Raw genomic sequence first — 15,868 nt, 5'->3', positions numbered from 1 at the left:
GTTTCTCCCGAGTCTAATTGCCAAAATTATAATTCTTGAAACCTTTTCTTTTTAATTGTAAATACGCAAATACTAACTACATCTTATAAATGATCAATATGATTACACATAGTGTTGTCAATACTAATCATACATAAAATAAACCAAATATAAAACATAATATATCGCGGAATTTATTATGTCTACGATTTGGAACATTGTCCTCTTCATAACTTTCCCCCTTCCCCTACAAACATTTTTTTTTTGTTATAATTTATTTTTGTTAATCAACCTTTAATGTCTTATTTACAAAATTGATATGTGCAAAAAAGAGAAAATACAAAAAATACAACAAATTGAATATAAAATGACAAAAGTTAAAAACAAAAATAAAATAAAAACAATAATACAACCCTACAAACATTACGCCACGAGAAAAAAATTGTAAAATTTTTATTTTTTATGATTTTTTTGCATAGATTTATTTCCGATCCAAATAATATTTTTCTTTAAGACAACATGCTGGGTGTTTATGCATATAAAGAGATTATATCCTATGAGATATCTTTTTTTTATTTTTTCACTTTTCATTTAAGATCGTATGGCCATTTTTTTTTAATCCTCGAATAGGAGATTCTTCACTTAATTCTTTTAAATATTCGTTTGAGTGACCTGGTAATTTTTTGTAATATTTTTTTTATGAAAATGTTTGGATTTTTTTGAAAAATTCAGGTACAAAATAAATACGCGTGATATCTTACTATGCTCCTCTTTTTCCCCTGTGATATTTCATGATTTTTTTTCAAATCCTCCCGCTCCCCCTAAAAACTGTATGTCGTAACAAATTGATAACTTATTTGAATAAAACTGAAATTATTTTATACAAAATTGATAAAACTATTTTGGCTACATTTTATAACATTTATATATAAATTTTAATCTTGAATTTAATGAAGAGATGCCTTAGGAAAGAATTCTTATATTTATTTTTTATGTGATTTAATTTAATTCATCATTTACTTGCAAAATCATTTTGATTGTATTATTTTATATTTGAAGAAATATTTTTTTATTATTTATTTATATATTATTTTCATATCTGAGTCAGAAAATTTTTTAACCTTAACATTGCAAAAATTATCATATAAAAAATGGTTATATAATATATAAAATTAGTATTAATACTATTTATAAATAAACAACAGTGTAGAAACATAACAAAAATATGTAATTAATTAAAGTTTATAATTAAGTTCAAAATGCATGTGTAATATTAAAGTTTATAAATTATTTTTGAGTTTTTTATTATTTATTATTATTATGATTTAATAATATTATTATGATTTGGTTTGATTTATAAGTTTAATTTGAATCAAATAAAATATTACATAAAATTCGCCTGAAAGTACGCATTGAAAGCACGCGAAAGCTTTTTGGGGTGTTGTAACTCTAAGCTCAATAATTTTACAGTTTTGAATGGTAAGTTAAACCGATATTATTCATATAATTTATTTGATGTTATTATTGCATATTAAATCATTTTAATTGAAATAGTTTAATAAATATATTTATTTCAGATTATTTTCATACATTTCTTGAAACTAGACTTGGTATAATTAAAGTTCAAGTTAATAGATAATGTAAGATACAACACAACCATTATGGATGGCATCTTAATAAAAAATAAATACGATAAAAAGCTATTAAAAGCTAATAAAACATCCCAAGTGTAATTAAACTTTGAACAACTATTAGAACAACAAAGTTAAGAACAATTCACTTTTATATGCGCCACTTACAAACCAATTTTTCTCAACTTTAATTCATGTTTAAAACTAAATCGCTTCTCATAGGCCTATAATATTTTAAGGGATTCATCTTGCCCATCAACTCTATCATCGTGCAACGTTTCATAAAAATCCCAGACGAGTAAACCTAAGGTTCCCCTTGTTAGTTTTTATCGTTTTGCAATTTTGTGTACGTTTAGATTATTCTGACGCCTATTTGATTTGTTTTTTGATATACTTTCATACTTTGCGAGAAAATTATCTTATCTTATCTTAAGCAAGTAGTGTGATAAAGAGAGCAAGCTTGGCTGAGAATATACCTGTATATAATTTTTGTTGTTTTTCTCTATTAGAATTACAATCTGTCTATTATTATATAAAGACATTTAGTAATTGTTTTGTTAACATCATTAGAAAGCAACTCAGCAACTTTTTAATTAGTAATTTTGACTTTAAGTATTTCTGCAGCATGCCGCCGGACTTGAAAAGCAATTTTCACTAGGTTTCGTATTGTAAATCTGCTAAGCCACGTTTTTACCTTAATTTTCAATAAATTTATAAAGAAAATAAAACTATTTACTCGGCATAAATTGATTGTCACCCTGAAAAAATATTTTAAAATGCTCAATTCAGATCGACTAGTAACATTATTTTACCATAACTATTCTGGTCTCTAAGCTGGACCCTAATCCACTATGTATAGTCAAAACAACGTCCTGTAAGTTTTTTTCCATTTAATCAGTATGTATTTAGTTAATTAACAAAAAATACACAAATTTCAATTAAAAAAATAATTAAGAAAATTCATTCAATTCACTTCGTTCGTTAAAAAAGTAAACATCAACAAACAGATTCATTGCCGTGACGCAGTGCATCGTAATTGTCCTTTGTGAATATCAACTGAGCTAATTACCCGAATGTTTTGTAAGCGTAAAGTCACTTGACACAATAACATCACTCCCTAGTGATACAGATTCATTACACTCCTAATGAAATAATAATGAAGTACTAACCGAAGAAAGGGCAAACCTCCTCCTCATCATCGCCTTGCTCATAAACAATGTATTAAAAAAGGATAAAATCGTCCTCCATTGAAAGTGACAACCGAGTGCTCTTTACTTTACTCCAAGGCAGCCAATTATTCACAATGAATTTCAATTTATTCTATTAATTATGGAGCGTAATGAAGAACGGGTGAACATTGATGAATATTAATTAAGTAGAAAAATTTACATGAAATACGTAATTATTGGCTCCTAAAAGGGAGGGCGTAATGGTATTTTAAAAAATGCTTTAGGTGAATAGAGGAAAATTTAATATCGATATTAATTTTTAAAAATAAATTTATATTTGGAATACATAAGACTTCGTATTTTGCTACATTCCAATAGCAATTTCTACGTGCTGCCCTTTTAGTATAGGTGTAAAAATTAGAGTATTATAAAGAAATCAAATTTTGCAATAATAGAGAAGATAAAATCAAATTCTCTAAAATAGAGTATTCGAAATATTATATTTCATAATTATCTAAATAATGAATTTGCCTAATTATTTTTTTAATTAAAATTTGTGTATTTTTGTTAATTAGCTAAATTATAGGCCATTCTTTTAACTATAGAGTTTAGACTAGAATAGTTATGATAAAATAATATTACTAGTTAATCTGAATTGAGAATTTTAAAATATTTTTTTAAGTGACAATCAATGTATGCCGAGTAATTCATGTTATTTCCTTTATAAATTTGTTGAAAATTATGGCAGAAACGTGGCTAAATAAATCAATCATAAATATTAATTTGCATGTACAATGATTTTTAAATATATGCTTGGTCCTTACAAAACGAATATTGCATGCAAAAATATTGTTATGAATATAATACATTTAATTTCATAAATATATTCAATATTTGTCTAGCTTTTATTTTATTTGGCGTAGTTTTGTAGTTTAAGAGTTATGATATTCTGTGTTTTTATGATATTCTACTAATATCGCAGCAGTGATATCAGCTTTTGCTTGAAAAAATAGAGAAATATAGATTAAATATATGTTTCGAAGTAAACATTTTGCAGCATAGTTGTATCAAATTAAAAGTCATCCATATTAACAAAAACTAATTCTATTAACAAATCAAATAGAGCAAACCATAGGGTTGCCTTCTTATTAATTAACTTTTATTAATTAATTATTATCTTATTAACTGCCTGTCTACCTTGCCTACTTTGATACCTGTCTGCAATGCCACCTGTTTACCTGTCTATCTATTTACCTCTCTACTTACTTACCAGTTGACCTGTCTACCTGTCTACCTGTCTACCTGCCTACTTGTCAACTTTTATACTTTTATCTCTCAAGTCAAGAATCTCTTTGTTAAGAAACATCATTCCAACAGTCCATAAATGGGACTTATAACATTGTGATTGCTGATCGAAAAAATACTTATATTACAAAATTACATAACGTATGAAGAATATGATATGAAAACCATATTATCACAACTGATATATAAATAATTTTTTCATAATTTTTATGTAAGTAAATTCATTCAAAATAAATCTGTCAGCACCAGTTAAAAAATATACTCAATTTATTTTACTCAACCACTTCTCACAGGCCTAAAATATTTTATGGGGTTCGGTTTGACTATCAACTTTATCGCCATACGAAGTTTCATCAAAATCCCTGAAGAGTAAACCTGAGGATTTCCTTGTAAGTCTTTTATTACAGATTGAAAATTTAATTAACTGATGGCATCTGTTAAAAATACCAATGGTTAATGTTCAAAAATATTTTTTGAACTCTATTATAAAAAAATCCTCGTTAAAGACAATCTGATATCAAGTATTAGTTATAACAATTTTTACTTGAAAATATAGATCATGAATATGTTTGCAAGTGGGCATCTTAATCATCACTTAAAAGATTGTCATGTAATCGGTACCCATTATATCAGTTCTAATAATAACATTCTATTAAATATATAATAGACAGGTTAGCCATTGGGTAGCCATTTAAAAGAATTTAAGAAGAGCGTGCAAAACAGCTCATAAAAATATCAATAGTTTACAGTTATAATTCAAAAAAAATGAGAATAAAAAACCAAAAATATATATTATGACATTGTTGAAGAAAAAATAAGTTTAACCAGAAAATATATAATACAATATCACGATTCCACTATCCATTATCTGATCTCACATAAAGCGCTTCAATTCCAAAAAGTGTCAGAATGAAATTTGGTTCTTTTCGCAGTAGAAGTATGTCTATTTTAAGATTCATTCAATCGTGTGAAAGAGTCCAAAGAATCATAAACTTATGTCACGCACACATAATTCACCATAAAGTAACGACTTCTGCATGAAAGCAATGGTGATAATTTCATGTTAGATAATTGAAATACCTGCCATTTATTATAATAAATTTTTGCGGTAAAAGATATGTACTTACGACGATTAAATCATTTTCATGTAAGTTTGCAAAAATTCATATTATTTGCACGATAAAGATATTTTCTTTTTGATAACTTGAAAATATAATAAATGTGATATTAATTATAGAAAATAAACTAACTAGTGGAGAATGGTATTGTGCCTTAAGGGAAATTGCTAGAACTTCCAGCATCATAATTAAACATTTGAGAAATAAAAATAATCAATTATTAATAAAAAATGGTTGACTGATTAATTTTAAATGTTTTTATGTACAAAATATAAGAGCGTATAAATTGGACGACAAAGTTTATATATGTTTACAAAAAAAAGTAAAGATATATAAACGTAAACAAAACCTATTCAAACCGATTCAGAATGAAGGGCAAACCTTATCTCACATTTTTAAATATTATATTAACTGGATTGCAAAGTTAAAAAAAATTTAACAATATAAATTAACCTAAATTTTTTTGAAATTCCAGCTTAAAATACTTTATATATTTTAGACCACTAAAAGACAAATCGTTATCGATATTTCTAAAAAAAATTAAAGTTCAAATTAAAAAAAATAGCAGTTTTTATATTTATATTTTTTTTTTAAATTTTGAAACTTTTTGAAAATTTTGCTATTTTTTGAAAACTTTGAAACTGGTGGACCTGCTTTTTCCAAAAACTAATCATGCTTTTTGAATCATCATATCTTTGGCCATATATAATCAGCACATCTAATTTTCATTATGAATTGAATATTTTTTTAATCATTGCAATCGGATGCTCCTTTCTCTCAAAATGGCTATTTTTTATACTTTTTGTGGCTGGCAGGCCTTTGTCAAAAACTAATCAGCACTTCTCCCCGTCAATACAAATGAAACTTCTTGCCCCGTATCTCCAAAACAGCTAGGCCTATCTTTGTCAAAACCTAATAAACATATCTTCCTATGAATAGAAATCGATATTTTTTGATTAATTCAAATTGGTTAATATTAAAGCTTGGAATAATAGGCCGTGTCAAAATTTTAAATTTCTGATTTCAAAATATTAAAATTAGTAAATCTCAGTTTTATTGATGTTTTTTTGAGTAATTCGAATCGGTTAAACCTTAGAATAATAGACCAATCAAAATTAGTAATTAATAGTGGCAAAATTTCAAAATTTTAACTTCAAAATATTAAAAGTTTCTAAAGCTCAATTTTTATTGATTAAGTCGATTATTTATACATATCGGGATGCAACTAGGGTTAAAGCAAAATACCACTTACACCTAATTTGGATAATATACTGCTGATTTATATAAGATTATTTTTAAATGCATTTAATTTTTCAATTATCATCAAAAATCATTTAAAAATTTTCCGAGCTCCACTGCCAAGAAACGGAGTACCGCGTTGTGAAAATGACAGTGTGATAAGTTTTCCTCGCTTCGCCATATCAAAGTTCATAAACACGAAAATATTATAACGACGATGTGCGCACCAACACATCACAAAAACTCATTTCATATTCCTAGAAATTTACACGACCGACATTCATTCGCTGATAGTTTGATAGACACGTGGAAACGTGGACTGTAAAGAAAAGCTCAAATATCGCGGAATTAAGCTCGCGCTGCAGTGCTACGCGAAAGCTCACGCCGTAATAAAATATTAACTAAACACCGAGTGCTTTTCATATAAAACTAACCTAAAGTATGAATTAAAATTTGTGAAACTAGTTGATGCAAATAACATTTAAGTACTTGAATAATTGAGAATAAAATTTATCAATAAAATCAACATATAAAGATATATGCAATTTTTGTAACCAATAGAGTAAGTGATAAAGAGTAAAAGGAAAATCATGCATTAAACTTATATTCATTACCCGATAAAAAGCAAGTGATAAATTGACAAGCTTAGAAATTTTTCTTAAGAAAGCAATAAAGCAATAAGGAAAGATTAATCTGTTTGATGTGAATATATATAAAAATAAAAAATCGTTGATAATTGATTACTTAACTTGCACTAGAAAAATAAATATAAATTATTAATAAATAGTAATATAGTAAGGCTAACAGTTAACAAAACAGTTGATAACAAATTTATAAAAATTCATATTTTTTACAAAATAGACGAAGATAATAAAAAGTGTAATAAATCAAACCAGTACTTTTTTCATTTGAAAAAGATATATTTTAATTTATAAAATCGGTACTTAAATTCATTTTTCAATTAAACCTGCACTTTACTGAAAATAAAGTAAAATATATATTTTTCGCCAAATAATTGAAAGTGCTCAACTGTTAAAATAAAATTTTTAATTAAAATCATCAATATAAGTAAGAGTAAAAGGTTTTGTAAAAACTTTGATAAAAATCTAAAATAGTTGATACTTAAATAGAATTTTTGATTAAAATTAACAATACATATAAGAAAGAGTAAAACGTTTTGTAGAAACTTTGATAAAAATCTAAAATAGTTGATATTTAATTAATTTAATATTAAAAGAATTTACCAATAAATAATGTGGATAAAAGTTAACAAAAACATCACAAAGAAGCACATAGAATTACATATTCGTGCATGTAAAATACCATAGGTAAGACAAAAGTAATATACTTATATTGTTATATTAAAAATTATCTAAACAAGTACATAATTCATGGCTCACTACATTTTAGTGATACGATATTTAAAAGTGAGTAATTTATAAAATCGAATCTTGGAAATTTTAGAAATCAAGTAACCCGCGAATTTTAATCTGAATTATCACTTTGTAAAATTAGTCATAATTTAGAAGCCGCCTGAACTTTGAAACAATTGTCATAATTTAAGAATTAATGCATGTTTTAAATATTTAGTATTCTTTCTTGTTAATTTTTAAGAGGCACATATTGCAATTTATTTTTCTAAAACTTCACCCTTTTAAATGAATATTAGAAAAAGTTTTTGGAAAACAAAAGATCTACCCAAAAATATATCGAAAATATTTTTGTGAATATGGAATAATATTCATAAATGACAAAAGTTGAAAATGTTTTTCTTTATTATACTTTCAATATGAAAGGTAATAATTAGTAATCCAATATTTCGAATATGATCAATAATTACAAAAAAACTAGTGGTGTATGGCATCGTGCCTTATGGCAAATTGCTGGAACTTACCGTACCGTAATGAAATGATCGAGGAATATTAAATGTTTTCAAATAGATTGTTATAAATACTGTAACATTGTCTACTATTTATAAGAATTATATTAAGCAAGCCGGAAAGAAAGCCGGGTCAACTGTCGGCTTCGGGGTCGAACTCGTGTTCGTACCTCAAAGCTAGAATTTACCCGGTTGTGTGAAGTGTGTAATGTGCAAAGTTTAAACTCAAACGTCTATTGATATGGATATTATATCGTCAATCATTTTATACGAGCTCGTATACCTATCCAACTGGCTTCGGCCACGCTACTATTTATAACCAAATACCGCAATGTTTTGCATATATTCGCAATCCGTTGTGGCGGCATAAACGTCTAAACTTTCAAAACTTACCGCCAGGTCATGAATGTTTTGCAATTTACGTATGAGGAAACATAAATAGATGAAAATCATTACCTTGGTGAATAATAGATTTACTCGATCCTATTTTTTTAGAAAAATATTGTATACCTAGAGCTATTTTTATTGAATGCCAGATGACTTAATCACTTTTTTATATTTGCAAAACTCATCTTGAACTACAAAAAATTAAAGTTATAATAAATTCCTTTATTTTAACAATGACATTTTCCAAATTTATTTAATTAAATAAAATTTGAAAATAATATTATTTGTGTAATAAGGTCCACAACCGATATCTCGAAAACAAGTATGGTTAAGATTTTTTTTACAACAATATTTGAAAGTAGTGGGCAAAATATGTATAACCATCCATCACCTTGATTTTTACGACGTCAGGAAATCAGGAAATAAATGGCAATATTTGAAAATCCATAACAAAAGTATTTTCTTACGTTGTTAGTTTTTTGATTGTGAGCACTGTTGTTTAGTTCATGAAACCTTAATATAAGTTTAAGTAGATAAACGTTATTTAATTGTTTAATAAGATTGATTTTAAGTAAGATTGAACAGTTTTTTATATAAACTCTACAAAAGCTTACACGTGGGTGGGGTGAAAAGAACCAACTAAACTTTCACTTTGGCAAAGTTGCATAAAAAATAGAAAATAAAAAATTAAATCAAGTTAAAAAGCAATTTTATGAGAGATAAATTAAATAAATAGTTATTCCAACTATGCCGATGATTATTTCTGATGAAATGCCAGATCAAGGTTATATACAGTATTATCTGTGTAGAAAAATGTACCCATGAAATTTATATTTTGCCTTGGTCGAATAATGTAACTACTATTTCGTAAAACAGCAAAGAAACACATTTGTAGAATATTGAATTAACTGGAAGTTTTACTGAACATAGTCAGATAGTTATTTGTTGGATATGTGAAATTAGTTGCGATGTAAATGGTTTGGTTTTCACAAAATTGCTCAAAATCAAATTAGATCTTTATATCCCGCCCTATCCTATAGAAGCATATATTGATCATTTGCATAAAGTACTAAGTATATAAATATTTGTATAAATAATTCGATATATATTATAATTTTAAAAAAGTACGAATTTTTGGACAAATGTAAATGTGTTTTACAAAAGTATTTTCTGGTCTAACAAAAGTCTACATATGCGTTACTAATTGTACAAACATTTTCCATACACATTTTATTTCTGAATGAACTTCGAAACGTTATCCCAAAATTTGTAAAGGATGAGATGTCATTTTGCTCATTTATGACCTTTAAAAACACATTTCTTCACTGAATAAAGATTACTACTATAGCTGAAATGTATACATTTTAAAACAAACTTAAAAAATATATTGATTTTTTCTTGATGTTGCGCCCAATAATTGGACTCTCCTCATTTATATAATTATATACAATAAAATTTCATTTCATAATATGTTCCAAAATATATATTTCTGACTAAAAATAAAAACCAAAATCAGAAACTATGTTATGTTCAAAAAATATTTAGAAGAAACGTGCTTAAAGCTTGATCCGTCGAACTAATGCCAAAACTCAATAACCGAAAAGGCACAGCTGCATTAGAACACAAACACATTATTCTAGGAATTGCTAACAAGTGAACAGGATTTGTGGTATTGTGATCATACTCGAAAAACTTTTGAGTTGAAATCCACAATCTGAGAATGATCAATCATCATAGAAATATTTGAAAATCTTATCAGACAAGGAATAAACCCAGTGATCAATAATTTTTATAGATTTCATATTTATGTTTTGCATTAAAACTTTATTTGTTCATCCTTGCTCATTATTCTAATTTTATTGGACCATTTTTTCTTATTAGACCATAATTTATAATTCATTATTTTGCTTTCAAAATTTTAATATACCTAATTCTAATTAATAATTTTTACCAATTTGATTAATTTTTAATACATTTTTTTATTCAAGTATCAATTAATATTTTAGATAGGTAGACATTTCAAAACAAGATTATTCACAAATAACATTTTTTAGAATATAAAACTTTCAAGTTTTATCTTAATCAATGAAATTTGATCTATCTTGTTAACTTTAATCTAAAACTTCAATCTTAGAAAAATTCAACTTTAAGTTATTAATAAAAATAATGATATACTTCAAATTGTGCTTTAAATTACTACCATAGTGCTATTTATTTCCACAAAATAGTATTAGTATTTTTTTAATTAAATGTTGCAAATTTTTGCTAGTATTACTTTATCCCCAGTAAGTCGTTAATAACACTACTAGACATAAATCGTTAACTAATTCGATACGCAGCAAGGGATTATATTCTGTCTAACAAAAATGTCCAAAATTATCTTTCTTGTTCCTCGAAAACTCGAAAAAAAATTAAACATAGCTATTACTGTCAATTTTCTAGAGCACCTGCTTGTAAGAAAACGAAAATGCACAGAAAGTTGTTCTAGTTTACACCTTTTGCGATAAATTCGGTATAAAAAGAGAATTGTGTGAATTTATACATATTAAATTTATAATAACAATTTTGATTTTGATTTGTTAATGTTGCTGCATTATTCATCATTATAATAAGAAAATTAAAGCACCTGAGCCACTAGTGTTATTTTAAAAAGTTGCTTGAAACAAGATGACAAAAACTTCTTCACAAATAAAATATATGTAAATCATTCTAATCGGATTCCCTGTTCTCTCAAAAAATTAATTTCTATTTCTTGTCCTCTTTCCTTCGTATATTCAAAACGGCTAGACTAAACTTTTGCCAAAAACTAATCATCTTTTCACTCACTCACTTTTGCCAAAAACTATCAATAGATTCCGATTGCTTTATGAATGATTCAAATCGGTTGATCGGTACCCTCGAAATCGTTTACGAAAAATTATCCATCCAATAGTATCCATACATATACATATTTATACAATAGTATCCATACATACACACACTCATCAATTTATTCTAAGGTATGCCAAAATGTTCAAAAAACTCTGAAACGTAAAAATATGCAAACATTTTCATTTTCGATTTTTGGACGATCACTATAACTTATCGTAGACTAGATGAAGTTAAAAAACATAGACGTATATTAACAAGTTTAATTGAGTTTTATCAACAATTAGAGTCGTAAATTGTAGTAAAAGTACTAAGTGGTATTTTAATATATATAGTAAAATTTTCATAGCATTGTTCTCTCAAATGCAAAATTTAGCAAAGTCCATTTTTTTCCGTTGCACTTGTCATATCCAGTTTTGTTTTTCGATTCATTCAATTTTTTTTCCTAAAATTGTTTCCATGCATTTTGATGAGTGTTTCGCACGTATAATATTTTTGTTATTATTTTTTTGAGTCCGGAATGACGTTCTTTCGTCGTCTTTTTATTTGCGATGGATATCGCGAGCGTGCGAATCTTGCATGCAGATTTATTTCAAGGACGCCGGATGCGCGAGGTTATTGAACAAATTCGGTTTTAATTGACCTTTAATACTACCGATCGCACGCGGTTCGATCTCTCTCCTTTGTTTGGGATTAATGATAATAAAATCAAACATTCTTAACGTAATCGGTATTTTTCAGTGTATCTATATCGGCCTATGTGGAAGACAACACATCTCACATTCACTAGTCACCACTAATCTAGAGCACAATATATAGTTTCCATAAGTAACCTGGTTGTCCGAGGTCAAAACGTAGTTTTTCAAAATATTATTTTGATTGCATCAGTAATTTTAATCCAAAATTTAACATAATAAATAGTATAGGGAAGGGGAGTCCAATTTGACTTTACAATTTGACTGAACAATTATATTGTGAAAACCAAACCAATTATAACACAACAAATAACACATATCAAACAAACAACTAGCTATATAAATATATTCTTTTGCTGTTTTTTAAAACTTTGTCACTTGGTTCTTTTTACCCCAAAAGCGGGGTGTAATGGGAAAGACAGAAAATTAATTGGTGTAATGTCTTATTTTTCATTTTGAGGGAATTTTAAGAAATAAAAGCTATATTATTCAAACAAAGCAAAATATAAATTTCATGGCTACATTATTACCGAGATAACATTATATATAACCTTGATCTAGTATTTTGCCATAAATATTCATCAGCAGACTTGGAATAACTATATGTTTAATATACCTCTCCTAAAATTGCTTTTTAACTTTGTTTACTTTTTTATTTACTATTTTATATTGTTTCCATCTTTGCCAGGGTAAAGGTTTAGTTGGTTCTTTTTATCCCACCTACATGTAAGCTTTAATAGTAATTATATAAACAAAAAATGATAAATCTAACTTAAATTAACAATGCGTCATATAAAATAATTGAATAACGTATATTTAAAAGTTATAGTAAGGTCTCGTAAACTAAACAACAATGCTCACAACCAAAAAACCTAATTATAAGAACGAAAGAAAATACTTTTGTTATGTATTTTCACACAATGGCACTTATATACCGATAGCAACGTCGTAATAATCAAGGTGATGGCTGGTTATACATATATTTTCCTCTACTTCCAAATATTGTTAAAAAAATTCTTAACTTTCCTTGATTTTGATACATCGGTGGACCTTTCTACCCACGGACCTTTAAGTCCCGCTCTACCCTACATATACATTTATATATAGCTAAGGTAACTAACGTTAATGGCAACTTGGCCCAAAATAGATATTCAAACAATAAATTAAAGAAAATTAATATTATTTTTAAAAAATACAGAAATTAAGAATTATATATCTGCAACATATGCAGTTTACGTCATCTTCAAAAACTTCATAACTTCGTTGAGACCGAGTGATGTCACATCCTGTGATGGCAGTTTCCGCGAAATTTCGCGAAATTTGAGTGCGAAAACGAACATATCCGGCATTTGACAATAGAGGCATGTTATTAACAAAATACCCAGTAATTTGTTACATAAAGCGAACGATTGTATGCATTTTAAATAATAGATTTGGAGATTATTTATAGAGTATGTAATTAAAAATATTTTGAAGTTGGTTTGACAAAAAAGTTTGTCTATTGTATGCAAATTGAAATAGATTGATACGACTTCTGAAATTTTGCATGTAGTTTATTTTTATTTAAATGTTATGCGTATTTTGAATGCTGCCCTATTTAGACAGAAAGACAAAGTCTCAACTAATGCAATTTTGTTCAGATATTTGATACTGTCCTATGGCAAGTCTTTGAGCTGAGTTAAACTGGAACTCGATTCAGGGGAAAATATTGTGAGAAATTTCCTCTTGTCACTTCACACCGCAGTGTTCGAAATATGCAAGTTTTAATTGGAAACATATTTTTCATTGAAAAATGAACAGCGCTACTGCTCGATATCAGGTTGTCCACAGCGAGGTTCGATTGCACGACCCCGCCCACACGAGTTCGTGAGCTTAATTATTACACCCTGGAAAACGCGTTATCGTTAAGTAGTTCTTCAAAGCGATTTCTCTGTATAAATATATTGACAAAGTATTAAAAAGGCTCTTTAATAAAGTAAATTGCAAATAGAGCGTGATATGAACATATTTCAAAGGTAATCGACGCGTTCAAATGACACTGATATGAATTAGCAATATAGGAATTAGTTTTCACACCAGATTTGTGGGAAACAACGACGTTAACCAGAGATAGGATAATCTAAAAAATTATTAATAACTATATTAAATATAATATAAATATTAATAACTACATTATAATAAAATAAATATTTAAATTCGTACATTATAATGTAAATTAATTTTATGTATAAATATTCAATAACATAACCGTAGGAACTGTTAAAATTTGACGTACCTTAATATTTGCAAGTATTTGCAACAATATTAAATAAGAAGTATTTCAAATATAATTGTTTGTTGAATTTCTTGATAAACTCGTACTGAAGGCAATATAAAAATTTCAACGAGTAAGTTGGTAATCAACTAACAATATTTGTTTTAATTTTTTTTTTCATTATTACACATGTTTTTGTTGTTGACCTATCAACCTGCTCTTTGTTTTTCTTTCAACTGCTAAATCTGTCTCTTTGTTGGTTGTAGTCAATTCAGGAAAAGATTTAAATTACAAAATAAACTCGAATCGCACAAAAACAAAAAAAAATAGAATAGAAAACAACTTACAACGTTTTGTGAAAATATTAAGTCTGAATAAAATTCTAATATTTTGTTACAATTGCTTATTTACATCAGTAGATTATTCTAAAATATTTTTTTATTATCTAACGGAATATTTGTTTCCGGATTTTTAAGTGTTTTACAAAAGTACTCTATGTTCAAATATATCTGTGTGTTCTACAATTTTTTCTATTGATTTTGTAACCCCAATTATAACGCTAGACTTATTCGAACTTTTTTAAAAGCACCACTTTAGAATCAAAGATAACTGGAAGATCGTTAAGTACAATCTAGTAATACATCAGCCTATTGCAAAAATAACAATGAAGAGATATTCGCATTGTCAGGAACACAACCCTTCCGATTTCGCTGGATTATCTACTTTTTTTTATTCAACTGATTTTCATTAACGAAAGATATCAAATAGTTTGACTGTTACTGGCCAGATGTTTTAGTAAAATATATAGCTTTTGCAGATAATTGTTAATTACTTTCTTACTTTAACACATTTTTAATTATATTTTTATTATTACCTATAAAAAATTTAGAGTGTATGCAACAAAAATTATTATACATCAAACTTAAAAAATAATCATAAATACTTATAGGTTAAATTTTACGACCAAAATTTTTTACAAAATCACAAAAGTGAAAATTGAATTTTAGCAATTACACTGTGAAAACTAGACCATCTACATCACAACAAATAACACATATCAACAGTGCTGGATTTACAGTAGGGGCAGTCGGGGCTACTGCCCAGGGCGGCAGATTTTCTGGGACGGCAAAATTTGGAAAGTGAGAAAAACGCTATATATTGTAATTAACTATTTTTTTTAATAACATTTTTTATTTCAAGAAATATAATTAACAAAACATAATACGATTGCAATGCAAAATTTGGGTTCAAATAGCCGATTATTAAAATTTATTATTTTGGTTTGCCCCCCTCTCCGAACGTAAATTATCAAATTGGTTAATAAGTTATTATCAAATTTGGCAA

This window comes from Ctenocephalides felis, unplaced genomic scaffold (genome assembly GCF_003426905.1).
Source record: "Ctenocephalides felis isolate EL2017-DRISC unplaced genomic scaffold, ASM342690v1 CF-g0.4_SCAFFOLD_01170, whole genome shotgun sequence".
NCBI lineage: Eukaryota > Metazoa > Arthropoda > Insecta > Siphonaptera > Pulicidae > Ctenocephalides > Ctenocephalides felis.
Note: the sequence above shows the minus strand (reverse complement) of the source record.